At 33.7% G+C, this 19,238-nt stretch overlaps 2 pseudogenes; both read right to left on the bottom strand.

Annotated features, from left to right (window-relative positions):
* Positions 1–6,962: 6,962 nt before the first annotated feature.
* Positions 6,963–8,493, bottom strand: LOC120157882 (annotated as a pseudogene).
* A 5,036-nt stretch (positions 8,494–13,529) lies between these two features.
* LOC120157881 lies at positions 13,530–16,791 on the bottom strand (annotated as a pseudogene).
* Between the last annotated feature and the right edge of the window lie 2,447 nt (positions 16,792–19,238).

The following is a 19,238-nucleotide window of genomic DNA, read 5'->3' as shown; positions in this document are numbered from 1 at the left end:
CTAGGTCCTTAATGCTGAGCAAAAGTCTTGATTCAAGGCTCACTGAAGCGCCATGGTATTAAACTATCAATTTCTTAGGAAATTATTTCTTTCTTTCTTTTTACTTTCTCAATGATCGTTAAGTGAAAAGCTTGTTTATGTATTTGTTTCCTTGCAGAATTACCTAGTTGGAGCTTTCAAGCCGCCGTGTAATATTTTCATATCATTCGCTGATGGAAGAAACCACAGGCTGGTATATCTCGCTTCTGACGTTTTAGGTCAATAGGAAAAGTTTGCTTTTAGATGCAATGCAGAATGCATCATGATTTTCCTTTATACTTTCCAGGCAATTAATGATAAAGTTGAGATGTAAGTAATTGTTCATTACATATTTGTTTCACTTTTTGTTAATGCAAAAGTTCACATAAAGTGTGTAATTTTTGATGCATTTAATTTTGAACTCACTATCTTCCCTCCCGTTTTTCTCTTTTTGAATCAAGCTTTGTTCAACAGTTGTGCTCTTGAATTCTAAATGACATATTAGATTTTTTTTTCTGCACGTTTGTTTGGTATTTTGTCTTCAAATATACTCTTAATCAATGTTCTTTTGTAGATACCGCTAAAAAAGGAAAATGGGAAAACAGTTATGGTTGCACTCTTCCAGAACCATGAAACTATTGTAGGAGAGGTAGTGTTTTTCATGTTTCCATCTCAGGACTTATGATTGAGGCATCTGCTTGTTATATCCAAACTGTTCTATTATTTATTTGCAGTCAAAATTGTATTCATTATTTTTCTTATTGCTGATACTTCAGGTAGTTATATAACCAATAATTAAAATACCCCGAGAAATCCTTCAACAATATGGTATACATATGGAGTATAAGAACACTACCTCCTGTTGTTGATTCCTCTGTGGTTTTTTTGATGGCTGACCTCTCCCCCCTTTTCTGATGATGATCGAGACTATATCCTTGATATTTTCTATTTGTCTTCTTGTTGTGTTTGGTGTTATGTCCCTTGTTTTGTGTGTCTGCAGAGAATGGATTCGAGCATGGCCAGCATGGGCGACGGCAACATTGGTTTCGGTGGATGGCCGACCAGCATGGGTCTTTCTCGGTGGGTTCACGTGGGTGGCGCACTGTCTTGGGCTTCCTCCTGGTGAATTTGCACCATATGTTAATATAATAAGCATGAGTAATACTAATACTAATAATTATTATTATAAAAAAACTTCAAAACTTATATTAATTATCCTAAATTTCTTGTAATTGTATTTTTATTTTTTAGATTTTTTATTGTTCATACATTCATATTATAATGTATTGGTGATGGTTGATTCAAGAGAAAATTATTTATATATTTTAAATGTAATATAAGATTTTTGTAGGTTTAAATTCGAGTTTGATTTCGAGCTTGAATCGAGCTCAAAATCGAGCTTCAATCGAGCTCGAGTCTCTAGCTTCAATCGAGCTTCAATAATTTATTTCGAGTTCAAGTTGGGCTTCATTATTTTTAGCTCGCGAGTTTTCGAGTCGAGTTGAGCCTACGTTTAAAGTTTTCAAGTTCGAGTCGAGCTCAATAATACTAGAGCTCGACTCAGCTCGTTTACACCCCTAGCCCTATGCCACCCATATGCACCAACAACTTGATAGCTGACAGTTTCTGGTAATTTTCCAGCTAGATATCTACCAGAAATCATAGAAAATTTTCTATGATAGAATGGTTGGAAATGAAATCAAACATGTTACTCGCATTTGATGGACCTGTATATGTGACGGACAAAGAGTAACGAGGCAAGGAAACTAACTGTCCCGAGTATGAGGAAGAATCAGTAACAGATGCAGGCCATATAACCAAAGAAGAATGAGGTTTGCATAAAGCCAGACATGTCGGATCGAGTGTAGTAATAATACAAGCAGCAGGCATAGATAAAGATACCGGTTGATCCACCACAGATGAAAGACATGTAACAAATTAGACTTGGATTAGTGAAGTCAAAGACTAGCAACGCTTAAAGTCATCATTAATAAAGTCCATACAACCACTAAGTTTCAACGGAACAAAAAAGTTATGATCAAACAAATTCAACAATCAAACACGATAAAGAGGACAAATGAAACAAACTACAAGCTAACAGAGAATAATTTTCTCTTGACAATTCTTCAATTAAACACAATATTCATCAAAATGACAGAATAACATTTGCCAAGTGCAAGGCTGAAAAGAAGCATAGATGTGAATGCAGAATTAGATAACTTATGTACCTCCACCAACATTCATGATCTTCAGCAGCAAGTTGGAAATATGCCAAAGCCACAGTTATAAAAGCAGTGACAATCAGAAGGATGATGAAGACAATAAACAAGATACTATATATGGTATAGATCCTGTGGCCCCAGATGCCGGCGAAAATGTAGTAAAGCTCGATATAGATAGCACTAAATGGAAGAAATCCAGCCATTGCCATATGAGGGATGGCATTCCTGTACCAAGGCAATGGTGGAATCTCTCGAGGATATTTTATGGTGCGGCACGGAGCTTGGAACTTAACCTTGCTATTTTTGCCAGCAATTCCACCCAGAACAAGCAATGGAGATGTCACTAGTGTCTGTAGAAATCAGAGTAATTCTTTGTATTTTCATATTATTTTCAATAGGACAGATTACATATTTATATACAAATTATCTCTCTAAAGTAGGAAACACTTAAGAAAGGAAAAATACTAATCCTAGGATGTGATCCCTTAAAATAAGGGATTGTATAAATATATGTACAAAATCCCTTAATTAAAGGAATGATATCAAATCATAACAAATCATATCTATATAATTCCTACACTTCCCCTCAAGCTGGAGAATATACATTGTATAATCCCAGCTTGAATAGGAATTTATTGAAAACAGGTTTTGGCAAAACCTTAGTAAGAATGTCTGCAACTTGTTCTTCTGAAGAAATGTATGAAAGTGTGACTGTCTTTTTGTTAACTTGATCAGCTATAAAATGCCTATCAATCTCAACATGCTTTGTCCGATCATGTTGAACTGAGTTCTTGGCAATTTGAATAACAGATTGATTATCACACAATACTTCAAAGTGATCCTCTTGATTAGTGCCAAGTTCTTTCAGTAGTTTAAGTAGCCAAATTCCTTCGCATATTCCCAATGCTAGTGCTCTGAATTCAGCTTCAGCACTATTTCTTGAAACGACATATTGTTTCTTACTTCTCCAAGTTGTGAGGTTACCCCAAACAAATATGCAGTAGCCACTAATGGATCTCCTTTCAGTAAGGTCTCCTGCCCAACTAGAGTCTGTAAAAATTTTAACAGTTTTGTCTTGTGTCTTCTTAAACATTAAACCGTGTCCTGGAGTTTTCTTCAAGTACTTGAGAATTCTATTTGCTGCTGCTATATGCTCTTAAGTATGATTAGTCATGTGTTGACTTATCACATTTACGGGAAAGGCTATATCTGGCCTTGTCAAGGATAAATAAATTAGTTTCCCAACTAATCTTTGAAATTTCTCTTTGTCTACTAAGGACCCATCTTCTTTGCTAAATTTCAAGCTTGCCTCCATTGGTGTATCAATTGGATTACAACCAAGAAAACCAGTTTCTTTGAGTAAATCAAGTACGTATTTTCTTTGGTTGATTACAAGTCATTCTTTTGACCTTGCCACCTCTATTCCTAGGAAATACCTTAGCTTTCCCAAATCCTTGGTTTCGAATTCCTCATTTAACAACTTCTTCAAATTGCAAATATCTTCTTCATCATCTCCGGTAAGAATTATATCGTCCACGTACACAATAAGGATAGTTTTCTTATTTGTAGAAATGAAAAGAGTATGATCGGCGAGGGACTGCTTGTAGACGTTTTTCATAATGACTTTAGTGAACCTCTTGAACCAAGCTCTAGGTGATTGTTTTAATCTGTATAGAGACTTGTTGAGCTTGCACACCTTGTTACTTCCTTCAACAGACTTTAAGCCATGTGGCAACTTCATATAGACTTCTTCTTCTAGCTTGCCATTAAGAAAAACGTTTTTTACATCAAGTTGGTGTAATTTCTAATCGAAATTTACAGCCAAACTTAGGAGTACTCGAACAGTATTCAGCTTTGCCACAGGTGCAAAAGTTTCTGTGAAATCTATCCCATATGTTTGCGTAAAGCCTCTGGCCACTAGTCTAGCTTTGTATCGTTGAATACTACCATTGGAGTTATACTTTACAGCAAAGATCCATTTACAGCCAACAACCTTTTTTCCTTGAGGAAGGTCCGTCCAAGTAGTATTTTTCTCTAGTGCACAAATTTTCTCTTCAAGAACCCTTCTCCATTTTGAATCCTTTAGAGCTTCAGCTATGCTTATGGGAACATGTTCTTTATCCAAGTTTGTTGTAAATACTTGAAAAGACGACATCAATGAATTATAACCAACAAATTTTTCAATAGGATGCTTGGTGCACTGTCTAACCCATTTTCTAATAGCAATAGGGAAGTCATCTAGAGTAGGGGAAGTGAACTTACTGATTTCTTATTCTATTTCGATAGTTGGACCCAAATCCAATTCTCGATAAGCATCAAATTGCAAAACAACCTCAGGAATATGTTTGCTTTTCCTTGTATAGACATAAAGTTGTTTGATTGGTGATGCTTGTGGAAGATTTTGAATGAGAGTAGGTGTGTTTTCAGGAAAGGTGTTTAAAGTAAGCGTGGGTGAAGTAGTAATAGGTACTACAGATAAATCAATGGGAGTAGTTACAGGTGACAAATCTGTAGGTAAAGACAAAATCGGTGGCAATTCTGAAGGTTAAGAATTAAGAGTATGAGGAGATACTTGATGTGGCTGAAAATCCTTCCATATCTCCCCCTGAATTTTAGCTTGAGTGAAATAGGGATTATGCTTATAAAATATTATATCCATAGTGGTAAAAAATCGTTTAGAATGAGGATGATAGCATTTATAACTCTTCTTAAGTGAAGAATACCCAACCAGTACACACTTTAATGATTTATGATCTAACTTGGACTTATTAGGAGCAATGTTTTGGATGAAAATAGTACAACTAAATATTTTAAGTGGAAGAATGGAGGAGATATGTTTAAAATTGGGAAAGTATTGCAAAAATAATATATATTGAGGTGTTTGAAATTATAAAATCTTACTAGGCATTCGATTGCTTAAATATGTGGCAGTTAATAAGGCTTCCCCCACAAATATTTTGGAACATTAGTGGTAAATAGAAGAGAACGAGTAACTTCAAGGAGGTTTCTATTTTTTCTTTCGAAAAATGTCGTTTTGTTGTGGGGTGTCAACACAAGAACTAATCTGAAATATGCCCTTTTCCCTGAAAAACGCACCCAAAGACGTAACAAAAAATTCACTGCCATTATCAGATTTAAAGAGCTGAATTTTAGACCCAAATTGAGTGAGAACCATGTTATAAAATTGGGTAAAAACACCATCAGTTTCAGATATATCCTTTAGCAAATAAGTCCAAGTTATCCTACTGTGATCATCAATGAAAGTGATAAATCACTTACAATTATCAGCATTCTTCACCCGAGAAGGGCCCCAAATATCACTGTGGATCAAAGCAAAAAGGTGAGAAGGCTTATATGTAGAAGGAGAATAAGTTGATTTAGTATGTTTGGCATGAGAGCAAACTTTGCAAGAAAAAGAATTTGACCTTTTATGAATGAATAGAGTAGGAAAAACTTTTGCAAGATAGTGGAAACTAGGATGACCTAAACGATAATGCCATAACATAACATTATCAACTTTTTCTAAAGCGGTGAAAGATTTCGAGATTTCGGTTTTAGTAGAGGTAGGAAGAATATAGAGATCATTCTGCAAGCTGGCCTTACCAATCATCTTCTTCGAGTTCAGTGCCTGCAAAGTACAATCAATATCATTAAAAATTGCAGAGCAGTGCAAGTCGGTGGAAAGTTTACTAACGGAAACGAGATTGCAAGCCAGATTTGGTACGGAGAGGACATTTTTAAGTACAATTTAGTCATTGAGAATAACAGTACTATGTCCTTCTATTTTGCACAAGGAACCATCAGCTGTTTTGACAACTTTACCAAAATTTGGAATAAAATTGCAAAACAAATCCTTATTACCAGCCATATGATCCGTAGCACCAGAATCGAAGATCTAATTAAGGGTCGACTGGGAGGAGAAAAAATCTGTAGCATGAGGTTTACCTTCTGGTTCTTTCATGACCAGATTACCTTCTGATTGAGCAACAAAACCAGAAAAATTTTCTGGATTTGAAGTGATCTCCGAAGTAGGAGAAGAAGTTGTGGACATCGTCTAGGTTGGAAAGAAACCGTAACCCTGCTATGATACCATGTAGAAATCAGAGTAATTCTCTGTATTTCATATTATTTTCAATAGGACAGATTACATATTTATATACAAATTATCTCTCTAAAGTAGAAAACATTTAAGAAAGGAAAAATACTAATCCTAGGATGTGGTCCCTTAAAATAAGAGATTGTATAAATATATGTACAAATCTCTTAATTAAAGGAATGATATCAAATCATAACAAATCATATATCTATAATTCCTACAGTGTCCATATAAGGACTATTACTACAATAATTCCAAAAGGCAGTGCAGCAGTTGCACTGTATATGATAGCAACCGTGTTAAGGAAGCAGAATGTGAGAAACAACGGACCACAGAAAAGACAGCCAGTCAATAACAGATTCCTAACTTGTCATTCAGAGAAATGATATAAATACATTTGCAAAGCCAAAATTATAGTAGCATCGCATTTAATTCCAAACTAACAAACTCCATCTATACCTACCCAATTGTTTCCTTCAAGCTGACAGTAGAAAGAAGTTGATGTATATCCTGCAATTCCTGATGTAAGTGCATATATGACCACCAGGGCAGTGAATAGAGCTCCTCGATTGTATGGATAAAAGACACCAACCAATGCAAGCATAAAAATGAAAACCGATCTGATAATCATACAAATGATCAGAAACTAGATAGAGGAACATCAACACATGACATATAGATCACAATGTGATAACTCAAGTCCACAAATCTGAAAGAAACATAAATACCAAATAAATGGGATCCTTACAAAGTAAATAGCTGTGTTCCAGATCCAAGACAAGCAGCAAATAAAGTTTGTACTTTGGGAACCGGAATACATCTCCATGAATATATTTCCATCCAGTTTCCTCTTTGTCATCAGCTGCTTCTTCATCTTTCCCATACCTTTCATAACAAATCGAACATTTAACGCAACCAATGACAAAAGAGAAATAACAAAAATATGAGAAAATGTACAAATAGAATTAATAGATCTCACTTGATGAAATCATTCTTCAAGACCCGCATGAGAATAGTTGCAAGGAAACCAGTCAAAAGGAGAACAGTAACACAAGAGTTTATAATCGAAAACCAATGAATCTCCAAATGATGCGGCAAAGAAGAAGACATGGAATACTTGTCCATCCTCTTGTCAAAAGCCGTATCAGTTTCCTTCCATTTCACAGAATACATAAACTCAGCATCAACTTCCTTATCCTCGGTCAAGTCCACAAGCGAATGAGGATCCATCCTTGCGTTGACCTCGATAACACGGTCTTTGTTATAAAGGACGTCGAACTGGATATGCTTGAAAAGGAAATACTTGTACTCGCTTGGATCAGTTTTGCCTTCCGAATCAACTTTTCCAATAAAACCCCAGATTGGCAAATCATCATAGTTCATTTGGAAACAACAGTCCTTGTCAACAGCCTTTCGAAAATAGGCAACCTCATCTTTCGAGAGCTTCTTCTTACAAACAACAGAAGAATCTTTTTCCTCTTTAAAATTCAATTTATAAGGAGCACTAACAAGTCGATCTCCATTCAAAACCTCACCTAAAGCTTCTTTCTTCTCCGTTACAATATCTAAATTCCATTGGAAAATTATAACATTTTATTGAAATCCAAATTAAATTAGTTAAGATAAAAAATTAACAAAATTATTAAAAGGAAAAAAAAAAACCAGGAGAACAGAATGGCAGATCAAAGTAGCGATAGGTTTCACTAGAAACAAACAAAGCAAATTAAAAACAGCTAATTTAAATGAAAAAACCAAAACAACGTGTCAAACGCAATGAGATCCGAGTTCAGTTTAAGATAATTTGAATACTCCAAAAAACGGTATCATGAAATGAAAATAAAAACATTGTGATTCGGGATGCGAAGGATGAACGACATTCAGAAGTAAACTCCGATTTACCAATAGAAACACGAAACGATAGGATTACCTGGGATTGTGGAAGTGGGACAGGTTCACCGTCTTTGTAACGGTTGCCGGAAGCATAGGATATAACATAGGAAAGGCAATTTAGGATCAAAACTCCGACGAATACGAACGTCGGAAAATCGCCGGTCTTCCTCATTTTCCGGTGATAAAATGGATTAAGAGAAAGGGAGAGGAAATCTGAAATGTTTTTGAGTGTCGAAAACAACTGAACGAGCGGTGGAGTTAAAATATATAAATAAAAACTTTTTATTGTTTTCTAAAATTCCATTTATCTCATAAGTTAATAACATTTCCTTAACAAATTAATAAATAATAATGAGTTAATAATTTATTTCTATTTTTGTTTTGGACGTCAACGAAATTTTCGACATATTTTTTAAGGTTTTTTTCAACTATGATGTAAAATGTTCTTAAAGATATTATATACAGTAATTTATTATAAAAACATTTGTTTATAATTATGTACAAGGGAATTCATCCATATAATTATTTTGATTTTTGATTTTTTTTATAATTTATAAATATAGAAAAAAATATATTATATCATTTAAGATTATGATTAAAATCATTACATCATTATTCTTGTTAATGGTATAATGAAGATGGTTAAAATATAACCAATAATTTTTGGATAAATTACACGTTTAGTACTTAAATATTATTTTTATTTTGTTTTGATACCTAAACTTTATTTTTTTAAATCATACTTAATGTTTAGTTTATATTTCAATTTGGTATCTTACCATTAAAAATTCGTGAAACTACTTATTTAACATTTTTGCTTTTTAATGATAATGTGGTATCAACTTATGGTGACATGTCAATATCATTGTTAAGTTTTTACGGTGGCGTACTAAAATGAAACATAAACTAAACGTTAGATATGATTTAAAAAAAATAAAGTTTAGATACCAAAATGGGATAAAAATAATAGTTTAGATACTAAAAATGTAGTTTACCCTAATTTTTCTAAGGGTAAATTATCCGTTTAGTATCTAAACTGTCAATTTCAATCCATTTTAATACCTAAACTTTTAATTTGTAACAAAACCATACTTTAGCGTATAGTTTTTCTTTTGCTTTAGTAACTCACCTTTAAAAACTTAGTGGGTGATTTGCACGTGGCACCTTTTCCATTGGTAAATTACATCATTTATCACTCATCTATCTCTCACTCCTATTTTGGTCACTAAAGTTTATTTTTTAAATTTAATTACATAACTTTCAAATTAATCCTAATTTAAGCACTCTAACTTTTAAATTTATTTTTTTTATTTTTAATTATGTCAGAAAAATTAGGTATTAATAAAATAATAATAAAAAATGTCATGTTAGAAGAATTATTAATAAAATAAATTAGAGTGGTTAAAATAAGAGCAATTTGAAAGTTCAGTAGTTTTATTTAAAAAATTTAAACTTTAGTACCAAAATAAGAGTGAGAAAATAGTTGAGTGATAAATGATGTAATTTGCCCATAAAAGACGCAGTGTCGTTAAGTTTTTAACGATTATGTACTAAAATGAAACAAAAACTAAATATTATGTATGATTTTAAAAAAAATTAAAAGTTTAGATACTAAAAAAAAGATCAAAACTAATAATTTAGATACTAAAATTACCTTCTTTTCATGCTAAGTTAATGAATTGTTCCAAAACATAGTTTGAGGGTGACTCAAATTCGATGGTCTACCATTCTTAGCTCTTGTAGTCTTGTTTGTTAAACTATCGGCTATCTTTTTTCTCGGTTCCTTATCACACGTCAGATCTTAATCTCTTAATTTAGTAATTTCTTAATTTAATTGGTATTCAATAACTTATAATATCAAATTTAATTTTTTTTAATGTAATCACTTATATTTGACTCATTGATCGATTGATCCGAATCGAATATCGCATAAATTATTATAATAGTTATATTTTTTAGTCCAGTCTATTTCTTTCACAATGCCAACATTCAAACTTATATCTTTACTTAAAACTTTGATAATTATTATAAATATATTATTTTTTTGTTTTCTTTTTAGTTTTCTATTTTACTTTCCTTAATCAAAGTTGACCATTGAACATCAACCGAACGGGTTTACATTTTAAAGCTCCACTGAACATATTTATTAAATTATCAAACCAAAAATAACATACGTAAAAATATATTAAAATTCCACGTTATTTTAAGTGTTTATTTTTTTAAAAAAAATCTCATACACTGCATGCGTGTATATATATACATGATTATCCTTAGGCATGATTATCCTTCAGGCATGGAATGTACGAGACGAATGATTATAGGGAAAGCGAGGAGGTGGTGCATCAGGGGATAAAAGAAAGCGCATGGGATCAAACGATCAACAAACCTCATTCTTTGTGTCAATCCACACCTTTCTCTCAGCCACCAGATCTTTACAGTCCCAGATATTCGGTGGAACAATCTGATTTCCTTAAGGTACACTAGAAAATAACACTTCTCTGTCTCTCTCTCTCTCTCTTTCTTTTGTCAGTTTTATATAAATATATAGAGTATAGTATGATCGGAAGTATGAATTTATGTCAATCACGAATTTAAGAAATTATATTAGAAATTAAACGCTTGATGGAATTTAAAATTTTGAAAAAAATGCTACTTTACTTCAACATTCCTCTACCCATTTCCGAGTATAGCATGTTAAGGTAAAAATAAAGAGTGCTATGTACAACTGTAATATACACCACTGGATTATATATACGAGTATTATTAGCATATTTTGTAGTTAGAAACTAGCATTGATAGAGGTGTTATGTTATGTGGTCCAATTTGTAATTCTAATGAATAGGAGACCCCTTTTATGTAATTTCAAACCAATCTTTATTGCATTGGACCATACATTACCACTTTAGAGCCTATGGTCTTCACTGATTAGAAAGCTGGTGGGACTAATTTCTTAATAGTTTCCCTTTACGTTGTTTTGAATTTTTTTTATTAGTAATTTGTGTTGGATTTGAGATTTAATGTTAATTACTATTAAAAATTATATACATATAGTTTTGGGTACGTGGTAGCAGTAACTAAAGCAGAACATTCCTTGTCACAGGTAGCCGAGGCAGAAGTAGAAGATGAGAAACATGCACATGAGCAACACGGTCAGCATGTAGAACATAATATAATGGCACACGTAGAACACGATGGTCGTGGCGGCAGCTGCGATTTATCGTTGTCACTGTCGTCGCAAAACCGTAATTTTCCATCTGGAATCAGCAGCAGCGAGGCATTCTATTCGTACTTTAGGTCGAATTATAGAGACGGCCCGGGCTGTTCTTCTTCGTTGTCGTCGTCATCTTCTTTCATCACGCAACGTAGTAGTAGTAGTATAAACTTAGATCTGTCCATTGCTCTTTGTGGCAGCTAATGTTTTAGTTTATAGGAACCCCACCTCCTTCCCAAGCTCTGGTAAATTATTAAGCTTTTGGCTTAGAATGTATGACTTGAACTCTCATGAATTTTGATCAATTTTTAGCATATTTATAACAATAAAATTCTCAATTTGATTAATGAACTTTCAAAATCTGGCTCATTTACGTTACTCAACCATTAATTTTATAACAACATTTAATTTTTCTTTTGTGAATTTATGAGAAAAGAATTCTAAAACTTTTCTCTCAATCCCAAATTTTCGGACACTCTTTGATTCATCAGTGTTTGAGTATTTTTTTTTTCAAAATTCGAATGGTGAAAGATTAAAAGATGAAGAAAAATAATATATCTCAATTTCACGATGATCAAATATTATATATCGAATCAAGATAAGTTTAAAGCTTTAATTTAAATTTTATTGATTTCGAGAAAAAACAAATTACAAAGAAGAAAAATGAGAGAAAGTAAAACATTTTAGTATTAATTACATTACAAACGAATGTATGTAACAATCAAATGGCAATGGAAAAGGGTATTGTAGAGGAAGGAGAAAATATAATATATATATATATATATAGGTTTAATTCATAAATAAAAAACCTTAAAACACAATGTTTTAGTGTTGATGGTAAAGATTTAACATGTTCTTTTTTCAAGGGCAGAGTTTAATTAATTAGCCCAATAGGGAATATAGAAGTTTGTTTAGGATCTACGATATATACTACAGTGATTTGAAACTCATCACGTCGAGATAATTAATTTTAATAAAAAAATATTTTTATTCAAATTTTTTACTCCGATGTGATAAAAATTAATAATAAATTTATATTTTATTAAAACAACTCATCTCAAAGTGACAAGTTTGAATAAAAAATATTTTTTTATTAAAACTTGTCACCTCATCGTGACGAATTCCATGAATACTTTAAAATACCGTAGATTCCAAAAATTAATTTAACAACCGATCCCAGAATCTCAAACATCTATCGCCTCCCAGTAGAGATGCACAGAAGTCGGATTTCAATCCAATCCGGATCGGATAAAAACCGATCCGGTTTTTTCCCCCAACCCAAAAACCGAATTTTAAAAAAACCGGATCGGATTCTAACCGGTTTGGAAGGCCGGATGGTGTAACCAGTTTCGGTTTGTAAAAAAACCGGTTTTTTAAAAAAACCGGATTTTTTCAGATAAAAATCCAATTTTTTTAAAAAACCGGATTTTTTTCGGACAAAAAACCGGTTTTTTATCCGGTTTGAAAAAAACCGATTTTTAATCCGGTAAAAAAACCGGTCGTTCAATTTTTCCCCAAACCGGTTATACTATCCGGTTTTTAAATATCCGATCCAGTTTAAAAAAAACCGGTTTTTCCAAAATCCGATTTCGGATATTTTTTAGGCAAAATCGGATATTCGAATTTTTTGTGCACCTCTACCTCCCAGTCATCATGTTAACGGCCAGCTTAGACAACCGTCAATTTTGTAATGAAAAAGAACGAGTCTTAAACATAATGAATAGTCGAGTGACCATTTTGTAACTTTTAATAGTCAAGAGACTTAATAAAACAGTACCCTATAGTCGAAGTACTATTTGTGTACTTTATCCAAGGTTTTTTATAATTGGCTAATATGATGAAATTACACTAAAACTTTGATGACTATAAATATAGTTTACTCCCTTATTTATTTACTGAAGAAATATATATAAAAAGAGGCTAAATCACAAAATACTATTGTTAACGTTGACATAAAAATAAATATAACGACATGATATATTAACAATTGATATTATTATAACACAAATATGATATGTTTAAAATAATTATGAACATTTATCAATATAAAAGAATCAATTCAATATTAGAGTTTAAATCATTAACACACAAATTAGTTTACTCGACTAGAAACCAACCAAAATAGCACAAATAATAAAATTAGACCAAGTTGGGTGGAGGGGGAATGAGAAATTGTATGACAAATAAAAATAAAAGAAATGGAGATTAAAAGTTTCTTATTCACTTGTAACTTTCCAGTCATGCACTAGAGAATCTAAGGGCCCCCAAAAACATAAAATGAATGAAAAGTCCGTTACCTTACTTTAAGCATTTGCCTAATAATCAGAGGCTATTGCTGCAAGTAGTTTATCTCCCCACTGCTCACGAGAACATGACACCGAGCTTCTTTTCAAAGTCATCTCCATCGTCCTCCATGTATTCCTCTTCACCGTAGTTATTTTCCCCTTCATTGCCCTGCTCATAATAATAATCCCCATCCCCCTGGTCATCTGCCTCGTGCTCGTCATTTTCCGTTGTCACATCCCCAATTATCCCGTCCTTGGTCTCATTCTCTCGTATCTTCGGTTGAGAAGATTCACCACCGGCAACTTCCACGGTCCTGATATCTGCATATGTGGGCTTGGATTCTTCCTTTCTGTTGGCCTCCTCCGGTGCCAATGAAACTACCGTGTTAGTGGAGCTGCCATTCAAGGTTTCTTTGCTTTGTTTCCGGTTAACGTCTTCTTTGTGTACTGCCGCCATACCACTTCCAGCAGCTGCAGGGTCAGATTTCCTCTTTCTCTTCAGAATCTCACTAAGAGGCTTTGGCCCTTCAAACGAAATACCACCTTTGGTTTGTTGACTATCCTCTATTATGCTCTTTCGCTTCCCAAGAGAAAGGCGATCCTTATTATCAGTTTTCTTACAAACTTTCAGCTCTGCAAGACTTTTCGGACCAGCAAAATCGGCACTCCTCTCATCCATTATTTCTCTTCTTATTCTTGAACCCCCAAACCTTCGACCATCTTTATTGTTGTATTCCCCTTCCACCCTTCCTCTTATTCTGTCACAGAGCCGCCCCTGGTGGGAAGTGGTTGGCTTTCTCGGTGAGAGTCGACCCCAATTTCGTCCCCTTTCTATCTCTCTTTCAGAATGCGAGTCAATCCCATTAACTGTAGATCTTCCAGGAAGCTTTATTCTAGCCTGAAGACGACTACTAAGGTAACTCTCATGGGGAGGTAAATGGTAAGAGTCTCTAAGTGAACCATGGTAATTTCGCTCCCCTTCGTGGTTTTCTAGGGCATGATCCTGACTGACAACAGACCTCAGGCTATTGAGTCGCTTATGCTTAGATAATCGATGCCGTAGGTCTGACTCCTCAACAAGATCAGGACTATGAGGTCTGCTGTAGCCTCTTCTTTCAAAGGTGGAAGGTCCCAGAGATATCCTCTCAGATGAAGCCCTCCGTTGGTCCCATCCGTAGTTCCCTTGCACATGGTCAAACGAATCATAGCCACGCTCATCATGAGACATTTCTCGGTCAACGTCAACCACAGCATCATAATTAGCAGCATGACCAATGTCATATTCATTCACAATCCTTCCCTCAGGTCCCCTTGCACCTCCATATCTATCTTCACCGTGGTAGAAATCAGAATCTCCATGCTCATCATCCACAAGAACATCAAAACCAGGAGAACACTCCCTCAAAAACTCGTCAATCTCCTTACAATCATGAAAACTCGGTTCATCAGAAACGTGGGGTTGATGCAAGCAATTGGAACGACCCATAACGCTACCATTTACAATGGAAGTAGTATATGTTCCTTTATATTGAGGAAGTTCTTCATCCATGCCAGCCAGATGAGGCACACTTCTTTCAAAGCAGTACTCCTAGCTGAAGCAGCTTCAACTTTTGGGGTAGGTTTACCTTCAGGAGGAACTCCAACTGTCTTTGAAACATTAGTTTGGGGAAACTTCAGCAACTGAGATGATTCAGCTGCACCAAAAGTCTTCTTAGAAGAATTAGGCTCGGTAGCAGTGAAATTCGTCGGCTGTGGGGCTTTATTACTCTTACTTGGACCATTCAATGCAGTTGGCAGAAGGGATTTATTACTCGTACTTGGACCATGCAAAAAAGCGCATAGGTCACCTTTTAAGCAAATCCCTTTTGGAAGAAAACACATGGCACAGATTGTTTTCTGGGATTGTGAGAAACACCCTGGTTATAACTAGCTGGTGTTGGTGTTGCGGTGATGTGTGATGAAGGCACGGAAGAACTAGCCGGAGCTGGTACTTGGTTTCCCAGTAAACCATCAAGAGGCTGGAAAGACGCATCAAAACAAAACAAAAAATTATTAAAACCAGCACATAACACTACTGATACTGTTGGAAAAAGAGGAGAAGAAACTCACGGGATGCCGAAATCCGCATTTCTGGTTCATGCAATTACCATTCATCCAGTAATAACAATCCCTTGGGTTAACCCGAGCATATTCGCTATGGCGATACTCACATTCAATTCCCTATTGGCACATAAAAGAAAATGAATCTAACAGAATCCAACGACCATTGATGACAAAGAAAAGGCATCGCAATACATCAGATACGTCCGCTGCACAATAGATTGTATGGATTAATCATAGCACAACTTTATATTATCTAAAATATTGGTTCTTACAAACAAAACGGTGCAGATGATAAGATATTTACACACATATTCAATGGCATAAACTTGGGGACAAAAGCAATAATTTCCATAAATCTAAAAGGCACGTCAAGGGAAAGATTCACTACATTTCCTGAGGAAATTCACCGTTTTTACTCGGATCTAGCCCAGAAACTTCTAAAGAACAAATTTCACTTTCCAATTAAAATTAACATATAGTTTTCACCCAAAGTTAAATAAATAACTAAACAAAGAGCCATGGAAACTAAAGAAAAGTAGAAGGATAAATCTGAAACCCTAATTAAAGCATAAAAGCAAGCTTCCAAGAAAGGAACAAGATCTTATTTGGAACCCTAAAACCCTTTATAAAAAAATCCAAACCTTTTTGCAGGTTAACGGTGAGGCAAGAAAGTAAACGCAATCCGTGTTCCTCTTCAAGGCCTCTTCTTCGGCCGATGCTTTCGTAGCCCCCGCCGTCGCTGCAACCGCTTGTTTTTGCTGCGAAGCCGCTATCATGGCGGATTCTTCAAGATATATATGTATGTATCAAAAAATCCCGAAATCGAGAAAAAGAGAGAAAGGACCCTTCCTTTGTTAGATCGAAGCCTTAAATGAAAGAGAGAAGAGCGAAAAAAAAAGGGTGAGCGATTAGGGTTTGAAAGGAAATGCAAATGGGCTAAGCTAAAGCTTTTATTCACATTCAAAAAGAAATTAACATGGAAAGCAACGGGAAGGGGGGAGAGAGAGAGAGAAGTGGCGGTGATGTTCATTAATTTCGAACTCTCACTCGCTCTATTGCTTTTCACTCTCTAGACCCAATTTAAATTTGAAGTCGGGCTTATTAATTTATATTTTCCACTAATAAAATTTTAAATCGTGATATGAATTGTAAGGATTAAAACATTTTACAAGATAATATATAATTTTATGAATTAAATTTCCTATTTTTTATAATTTAAAACAATTTTATTCTTTTTATAAAAAAATAAAAATAATATATATATATATGTTATTTTTCTAAATAAATCACTGCTGCCATAATTTAGTATCTGATTGGCAAAATCTATTTTAGAACTGTATTAGTGTTAACGTGCCGAAAATAATGTTTTATTAAGATAATTATAAGAATTTTTTTTCGTATTATGAACTATATTCTAAATGAATTCTAAAATTTTAAAATATTTTATTCATCTTTAAATTATGGTTTTAAATCAGTCTTTAAATTTTAAAATATTTTATATCAACCAACAAGGTTCTTATCTTTGGGATCGTGAGATCGAGTCTCACGGAGGGCATTTCATAATTCGGAAGTCTCCTACGGAAGCTGCTCTGAACCTGACGTTGGGGGCAGCCTACTACCCCACCTCCCCCTTATCCCATTACATATGGGAATAATGGTCAGCTAATTTTAATTTGTTTTATATCAACCAACAAACTATTAGTATCATTATATTTGAATATTTTTATGGGTAAACTACAAAGTTTGTCACTAATGTTTGAGATAGTTTTCGTTTTCACCACTGATGTTTCAAAAATTACAAATCGATCACTAACGTTATCGATCGATAACAAAATGGTCACTTATTGTTAACCGACGTTAAGAAATGTGACGAAAAACATACTTGGCGCGTTATGTGTTGACATGGATTGATGACTGCCACGTTGGAGAACCATTTATCTCTAATAGTCACCTTATCTTCTCCTTTAGTATTAAACCCAATCCCAAACTTAAAATTTAGAGTTTTTCATTATAATATTTGTCCCCTTCTCCTCTTCTTTAAAATTTATGTCTGAAAATTGTAAAAGAAAACCCGTGAAGATGGAAGATTTCATGGATGTTCCGCTTTACAAGTGTGGCATATAACAGGATAACTTTTGCAAATCACAAAGAAACTCGGCAAGATATCAAAAACCCTAAAACTTTATATGTCAAATCTAAAGAAAACCCAAGAATAAATTAAGCGAACAAAAACTTAATATTTCAGAAAATTAACAACATATCAAAAACTCTAAAACCTAAATCGTTGCATGTTAAATCAAAGGAAAACCCAAGAATAAACTTACCATAAAGCATAGTGTTATTCCCCTTTTTATCGTAGCCTCCATGTAAGTACCATTTTCCCTTAAAGAAATCTAGGTTTTTTTCCTTGTTTCTTTGCTCGGATGCTCAAAGAAAACCTAAGAATAAACTTGTTCCTTTGCTCTTAATCACTCAAACCTAAGTTTTCCTCCCTTTATTCCCATATGATTAGCCTTTTTTTTACTGATTTATCTCATACTTACAATTGCTTTTCTCAGACGAATGGAAGGGAAGAACAAATGGGATCCTAATGGTTTTTCTTTCATATAATTTAAACCTTGATTTCCCCTAAATTTTCCCTAAATTTATTAACCAATTAATTATTTATTGTATATTTCTTTAATATATATTATAATATTTATAAATCGTCGGTCAAAATGATATTAATGATTCTCCAACGTGGCGGTCAATAATTTGTGTCAATACTTAATGCACTTGGTATGTTTTTTGTCACGCCTCTTAATGTCAATTAACAGTGAGTGACCATTTTGTTACCAGTCGATAACGTTAGTGATTGATTTGTAACTTTTGAAACATCAGTGGTGAAAATGAAAACTACCTCGAACATTAGTGACCAGTTGTATAGTTTACCCTATTTTTATTAGCATGATCTTAATTTTACTGGTTAAAAATTTAGGTAGAAAGGTAAGCAAGATTCTTGTATTTTTTGAAAAAATCAATATAGTCCTCAAATTATTTTTACACTCAATGTGACTCTCAAATTTAGGGGAAAAAACTCAATATGATCCTTTGACTAATAGTTTTCATTGTTGACCATTATGATGATGACATAACACTTCATGGTACTGATGTGACCGTTCACGATGGCTAGTAACATGGTTAATTACGTGGCAGATGTACTTAATTATTTTTTTGATCAAGTTCGAGGATCAAATTGAATTTTTAAAAATTCAATAGCTTATTTGATTTTTTAGAAAAAATAAAAATATTTAAAATTTAAAATTTAGAATATACAAATATACAAAAAAATATAAAAATAATAATAAAAATAAAAATTATATATATACACACACATTAACTAGAGTTTTATCTAATTTAGTAGTATAATTATA

The sequence above is a fragment of the Hibiscus syriacus genome, unplaced genomic scaffold, assembly GCF_006381635.1.
Source record: "Hibiscus syriacus cultivar Baekdansim isolate YM2019G1 unplaced genomic scaffold, ASM638163v2 tig00111277_pilon, whole genome shotgun sequence".
Classification (NCBI taxonomy): domain Eukaryota; kingdom Viridiplantae; phylum Streptophyta; class Magnoliopsida; order Malvales; family Malvaceae; genus Hibiscus; species Hibiscus syriacus.
This window is presented reverse-complemented; position numbering and strand designations above follow the sequence as displayed.